This window comes from Herpailurus yagouaroundi, unplaced genomic scaffold, assembly GCF_014898765.1.
Source record: "Herpailurus yagouaroundi ecotype Mexico unplaced genomic scaffold, PumYag 166, whole genome shotgun sequence".
Classification (NCBI taxonomy): Eukaryota; Metazoa; Chordata; class Mammalia; order Carnivora; family Felidae; genus Herpailurus; species Herpailurus yagouaroundi.
Genome location: NW_024412407.1, coordinates 25,784,788 through 25,792,151, shown reverse-complemented (window position 1 = coordinate 25,792,151; position 7,364 = coordinate 25,784,788). Strand labels below are relative to the sequence as shown.

The following is a 7,364-nucleotide window of genomic DNA, read 5'->3' as shown; positions in this document are numbered from 1 at the left end:
TTCCCCTTCCCCCACCCCCTTCCCCTCCCTCCCCCCACTTTGCCTGCCACCCCTCCTGGCGGATAACTCCCCTGGAGGTCTCACCCTGCATTATCGTCTCGAACCTTCGGAATGGCGAGAGTATTCGATTTCAAAGTAATAACCATGATCAGGCATTACTCGACTGAGTTTTTAGGTAGCTCTACACATATTTTAGTTGAATCGGTGTTTCTGAATTTTTTTATTCGTCTTAGTAAAACTAGCCATGTCTGATGTTAGGTCGATCAGTGTGTCATATTGATAGACAAAAATTGGGAGAAAAATCTTTAGAGATCTAGGCGTTTTCTAATAACTTATTTCTAATAAGGTATGATTTAGTATACGTGACATTTTGAATATTAATTTAACTTTTAGAGTTTCGGGATCTGTGACAACGAACCTCCATTTTCCTTGCATACACACATGAAAGTCAATAATTTTGAAGGCTGAGGTATTTGGAATTTGTTTCAGATCTGTTTAGGAGGTAGCCAAATCATCTGGTTTGTTTTGTTGACTAACACTAATTTAGTGTTATTGACTTCACAGTATTTCAGATTCTTTGCTAAAGTAGTCACCTATACAAAGATGAATAAAACATGAACAGTGCTCTAGGGCCCCGGAACAGTTCCTGACACTTGGGCTTTCAGGAGTGTTAGTTTCAGTTCTTGTTGACTAGAAGAGTTTTGAGCAGATTAAAAGGACTCATGTGTTTTAGGAAAAAAAAATTGTTCGGAATTTTGAAATTTTAAGGGAGCGTTAGCCAGCTAAACAGGATGTAGTGACTCCAAAATGATTTTCATGTGTAATTAAAAAAAATTAGTATGCTATATTTCCTTTAATTAAAAAAGTTAAATTAGTTCAAACTTCCAAAATTGAACCTTCCAATTGAAACTCAGAACTCCTTATTTTATTAACTTATTTGTAGTTTATTACAGAAAATTTTTGTATTTATTAAAATGATTTATATTCTGAAAGTCAATTATAAACTAAGCATACTAATTAAAGACAGTGCTGCTTCCTGGGAAACTTTGGTTCTGGCAAACTATGCTACTTTTTAAGTAGAGAGTTTAAAGTTTTAAGCTTGAGACTCGTGTTTCTGTTGGTGTATTTGTCTGTAGAACAGTAAAAATAGCTATCCTGTGGTACCAGTGTTCCAGATTGTGAATTAGGTGATCTATATATTTTATCACTTAATCCTACAAACAACACTATTAGGTACTTTTTTTTTTCTTTTTTTTTTTAGGTGGAATTAGTGAGATAAAGCCAGGGTATAGGTAAAAAAGGGACAAAATGGGAACTTTTTGGTTATTGGAAAGTACTTGGGATTGACTCTTGCCGTTTATCTACATAGCAACTTTTGACTTTAAGACCTTTGCACTCATAATCCAAATTTCTAATATACTTGTCAGTGAAGATAAATACTACCAGGGGTGCCTGGGTGGCTCAGTCGGTTAAGTGAACCACTTCGGCTCAGGTCATGATCTCTTGGTTTGTGAGTTTGAGCCCCGCATCGGGCTCTGTGCTGACAGCTTGTAGCCTGGAGCCTGCTTCAGATTATGTGTCTCCCTCTCTCTCTTCTCCTCCCCTGTTCATACTCTGTTTTTGTCTCTCAAAACTGAATAAATGTTAAAAAAATTAAAAAAAAAAAAGGTAAATACTACCACTTACTTTGCTGTAAGGATGATTATTAGAAATATAATCATTCCATGAGCAAACAACTCTTTTGATTAGAAAGTCTCACTTGGTGGTTATTTATTGGTGGTTTCTGAACCTGGGAAAATCTGACTCCCAAATTCCGTCATTCTAAACTCTTCTTTACTTTTTTAAAATTTTTTTTAAGATTTTATTTTAAAGTAATTTCTACACCCATTGTGGGGCGAACTCAGAACCCTGAGATCAAGAGTGTCATGCTCTACCAACTGAGCTAGCTAGATGCCCCTCTAAACTCTTCTTTATGATGCTTTAGGATTTCTTTAGTAAATCTCAATGGGAATATTTCTTTTGAGATTTGCTTTTATTTCCTTTGAAGTATAAAGATAATCATTCACATTTCAGAAGGGAAGTATGTATCATATGATCAACAGATTAATACTGGTATGTAGCCCATTTTTTTCTAAAATTTTTATGTAATGAAAATATGCTTTAAACATACCTTAGAGGCTAAGTCTACTAACACTTACTTTACTTGATGATTACTCATGTCAGCTGAACTGTTCAGAATATATTGGAAAATCCAGAAGCCAGCAAAAAAGACTTTGATGCAGTCAAAATGATATAGGGCCCAGTCTTTGCTCAGAACTTAAGAGACACATGGAATGCTGTATCTCATTTTAGATGGGATTTTAACAAGTTAAGTTTTTGGTTTTCCTATTCATACAAAATTGAAAGAACAAAGTATAAAAGGGGTGGTGAGCTTTTTGGAGTGTACTGTACTGCCCTAGAGTAGATAGAGTACATTTGAAACAATAATACCAGTCAGTGCTTTTTATTTCATAATATTTTACTGAAATTCCTAGTCAGATGGGGAAGATAAATAAAGTCATAATGTAGTGTTTTTAGAATGAACATTCATATTAATATGTGAAGATTACAGAAGAACATTTAAAAAGCATACTTTTTTTCCCTTTTGTACTACAAGTTTTTCCATGTTATTGGATGCATAGTTTTGAAATCCCCCCTTTTTTTTAAGCATACATAGACTGTCTTGGAAACCAGTGCTGTGTTTGGTTTGTAGCTACATAGCAGTTTCCATATCCCCTTCCTTCTCTTTATCTAGCCATGTTGGAAATGGTTACTAAAATAGTCTATTAAAAATCTATAAGCCTTCTTATTTTAATATCAATATTTGATATTTAATCTTTTAAATGAAGAATCAAAACATATATATATAGAGAGAGAGAGAGTTCTAGTAAGCTGTGTCTTTACTGTTCTAACTTAATTCTCCCCCACCCCTTTTTTTAAGGTATAGTTGACACACAATGTTACGTTAGTTTCAGGTATTTCTTTTTTTTTTTTTTAAGTTTATTTATTTTGAGAATGTACCCCCAAGAGCTTGCATGTGCAAGCAGGGGAGGGGCAGAGAGAGAATCCCAAGCAGGCTCTACACTATCAGCACAAGAGTCCCATAGTAGGCTGGAATGGAAGTGTGAGATCATGACCCAAGCCGAAATTAAGAGTTCAGCGAAATTAGGAGTTCAACGCTCAACCGACTGAGCCACCTGGGCTTTTTATTTTTTTATTTTTTATTGTATGCATTTATTTTGAGAGAAGGAGAGATAGTTTGTATTGAGAGCAAGTGTGAGCCAGGATGGGGTAGAGAAAGAATCCCAAGCAGGCTCTGTGCTGCAATGCAGAGCCTGACGACCCATGGCTCAAACCCACGAATCTTGAGATCATGACCTGATCTAAAATCGAGAGTCAGATGTCTAACCAACTAAGCCACCCGGGTGCCCTCTTTTCTGTTTTTAGAAAGATGAGTTTTTTCCTTACTTTGAGAAGTTTCTGAAAAGTCTTAGGTAGATTCAAGTAATGTATTAAGTATGCCAGGAGGATATGATATTTATAGGAACTTTAAGTCGTGTAGATAAATAATAAGGGTTCACAGTTTTTTCAACATAAGTTTTTTTTAATAAAAAAATTTTTTTTTACATTTATCTTATTTTTGAGAGGCAGAGTCAGAGCACAAGTGGGGGAGGGGCAGAGATAGGAGACACAGAATCCGAAGCAGGCTCCAGGCTCTGAGCTGTCAGCACAGATCCCGATATGAGGCTCGAACTCACAAATCGTGAGATCAGGACCTGAGGCGAAGTTGGACGCTCAACCGACTGAGCCACCCAGGCGCCCCTCGACGTAACTTTAAAAAAATTTTTTTTTAAACTTTTTTGACAGAAAGAGTGCATGTGCATGTGGGTTGAGGGAGAGGGGCAGAGAAAGAGGGAGAGAGAGAATTCCAAGCGAGCTCCCCACTGTCCGTGCAGAACATGATCCCCTGAATCCACCGAAGGTGAGGTCATGACCTGAGCCAAAATCAAGAGTCCAAGCTTAACCAGCTGGGCCACCCATGTGCCCCTCAGCATAACTTTTAATATAAATGGTTGGGTCCAATTTTCCATTTTCTATTCCCCCTCTTTCTGTTTTCAGTGTTTTATAATAAAGTATTTGATGGGTGGTAGGCCCTAACACTCTGTTGACTGTGCCTAAGAGAGATGTATGATGTTTGATAGGCTCCTATCAAAGATGTGTAATTTTAAAAAAATTTTGTTTTAATGTTTATTTTTGAGAGAGATACAGAGTGTGAATGGGGGAGGGGCAGAGAGAGGGAGACACAGAATGTGAAGCAGGTTCCAGGCTCTGAGGTTTCAGTACGGAGCCCGACGCAGAGCTCCATCCCATGACCCGTGAGATTATGACCTGAACCAAAGTTGGATGCCTAACTGACTGAGCCGCCCAGGAGCCCTTAATTTTTTTTTTTTTTTTTAAAGTAATCTCCACCCAACGTGGGGCTTGAATTCATGACTCTGAGAGCAAGAGACCCTGAGCCAGCTAGGCTTCCCAAAGATGAATGTTTGATAGGCTCCCATGTCTTTTATTAAGATGGGACTAAAAAGTCAGAAGCCTAATACGCTAGTTCATTTTCAGGTATTAACAGCTGTCTGATTTGGACTAAACAAGTAACTTGACCTGTTTTGGGGGGCTTCAGCATAATGTGGTAGAAAGAGGATGGTTTTTGAATCCTGATACTAGCTATTTGTAACCTTTGGCAAGTTTTTAAATCTCTGAAACAGGATTTTTATCTACCTTGGAAAGCAGCAGACTGGTAGAAAATAGTAGAATTTACCACTCAATACTACTTTATCGATTTTGTAATAATCAGGGCAGGCTAAACATTCACTATATTAAGACCATGTATGTGTCCCCAGACTTAGCTCTTTCCCTAGGTCTGGTTTTATCAATGCTGGTGATAAACCAACTCTGACTTACATGATGCATCTGTGGAAAATGTCTGTGACTCTAGGTATCTGATCATCCTTGAGAAATGACAGCAAAGCTAGTGTAACAACTTTTGAAGATAACCATTGCCAATGTGATGATTACCAGTTGCCATTAAACAAATTGTAAAACTGTTATGTCTTATTTTCTAGAAAAAAATACTACTTTATTACTAATAGTAATTTTACTACTAGCACCAGTTTTTACTACTTTACTACTAATAGAATATCCTAAGAAATGAAATGCATAAAGGTCTGCATGGTATATTTTAGTACTACGTGCTTCCAACTTTTCCCCTCCCATCTCCCCCAGCACCCTCCCCCATTTGTAAGTGGAATAATTCATCTGAATTGTAAGCTCCTAAAATTCAGTAATTCTTTTTTTTTTTTTTTAATTTTTTAAAAATGTTTTTATTTATTTTTGAGACAGAGAGAGAGCATGAACGGGGGAGGGTCAGAGAGAGAGGGAGACACAGAATCTGAAACAGGCTGCATCCAGACTCTGAGCGGTCAGCACAGAGCCTGATGCGGGGCATGAACCCATGGTCCATGAGATCATGACCTGAGCTGAAGTCGGACACCTAACCGACTAAGCCACCCAGGTGCCCCTGAAATTCAGTAATTCTGACATACATTTTTTGTAATAGGCACGATGCTATTTTATAACCTTTTTTTCCAATATTTTTCAAGTTTGTTTATTGTGAGAGAGAGCGGGGGAGGGGGAGAGAGAGAATCCCAAGCAGGCTCCTCACTGTCAGCACAGAGCCCAATGTGGGGTTCGAACTCATGTATTGTGTGATCATGACTGGAGCTGAAATCAAGGGTCAGACGTTTAACTGATTCAGCCCCCCCCCCCCCAGCATGATATTAACTTTAAGCAGCATCCTTTTGTACAACTAACTGTAACAAAAGGTAGGCATGGGAAAATGTAGAAGGGAACACTTCCTAGAGGAGGGGATACCTGAACTGAGCTTTGAAGAAAATATATGGTCAGATGGAATGGGGAAGCATTTCTGGGCAATGAAAAAAACTACTTTCACAAAGCTAGACTATAAGGGGGAAAGAACAAAGCTAGACTGAATATTTTGGGCCAAATGGAGTGTGAACAAGAAAAGTAGGACTGATTTTTGAGAAAGGGAGTTGTTAGATATGAAGGTTTTGTGCTTCATTAAGGAGGTGATATGTTATTATCTAGGACATAATGGAAGCCATTGAATGTTTTTAAGGAGGTGAGTTATATCATGTATTTTTTAAAAGCAGTAGCAGGCTATATTGAAGGCAACTGTAGTTGAATGAGATGTTTTGAATTGGGGAATAAGTGATCCACTTAGGACATTGGTTTTGAAACTAGTGGTTACCCCACATGAATAGAATGCTAAGTCAGCAGAGTGGGTTGAAACTACTACAGTTTAAAAAGATGAGTTAAAATAGGATGCAATAGGATAGATCAGAGAGTCTTGCAAATAATAAGGTGAAGCTTTTTTCATATGAAAGTATGGTACTGAATTAGATGATAAATATATTTTTGTCTGAGTATCACATTAAAAAATGTTGGAGAAAAACTTAACCTAGGAGGACTGTTAGTTCAGACAAGAGTTGCTGCTACTCAAATAAGGACAGTGGCCTTGGAGATGAAAATAAAGGGCAGATTGGGCATTTCGGAAAATAAATACGAAGGAGTTAATTGCTTGTTTGCAGGTGAGGGAACAGAGAAGCTTAAGGATTTTTTTTTGGGGGGGGGTGACAAAGATAGGGAGGTAATAGAAGACCTATACTTAAGGAATCAGAGGCTAGATATCTCACTTGAGAAATATTTTGTTTTCTGAGGAGTTATTTTGCTCTTTGATATAATAGATGGGCTGTAAATAAGTTTTTATCATCCTTTTAAAAATCGTGAGATATAATAAACATACAGAAAAATCTATGAAACGTAAATTTTTTTGTAGAACAAATACTGTGTAACCCAAACCATGGTAAAGAAAATATCAGCAACCCAGAATATCTCCATTTTACTTCCTGGTCCTAATCTCTCCCTCCCTCTAGTGGTAGTCACAATAACAGGTTTTTTTTTTTGTTTTTTTTTTTAATGTTTATTTTTGAGAGAGAGAGACAGAGCATGAGTGGAGGACAGGTAGAGAGAGAGGGAGACACAGAATCTGAAGCAGGCTCAGGCTCTGAGCTGTCAGCACAGCGCTAGAGGCAGGGCTTGAACTCATAAACCACAAGATCATGACCTAAGCTGAAGTCAGATGCTTAACCAACTGAGCCACCCAGGTGCTCCACAATAGCAGTTTCGTTTCGTTTCTTTTTTCTTTTCTTTTCTTTTCTTTTCTTTTCTTTTCTTTTCTTTTCTTTTCT

At 37.6% G+C, this 7,364-nt stretch overlaps 1 protein-coding gene and 1 non-coding gene across 2 annotated transcripts in view; both read left to right on the top strand.

Annotated features, from left to right (window-relative positions):
* Positions 1 to 7,364, top strand: part of ETNK1 (ethanolamine kinase 1) — a 68,418-nt gene that overhangs the window by 1,342 nt on the left and 59,712 nt on the right. The gene's annotated exons all lie outside the window — the stretch shown is intronic.
* LOC121039127 (small nucleolar RNA SNORA72) lies at positions 4,856 to 4,984 on the top strand. Its single transcript, XR_005794644.1, has one exon. It is a non-coding gene; the product is annotated as a small nucleolar RNA SNORA72 (small nucleolar RNA).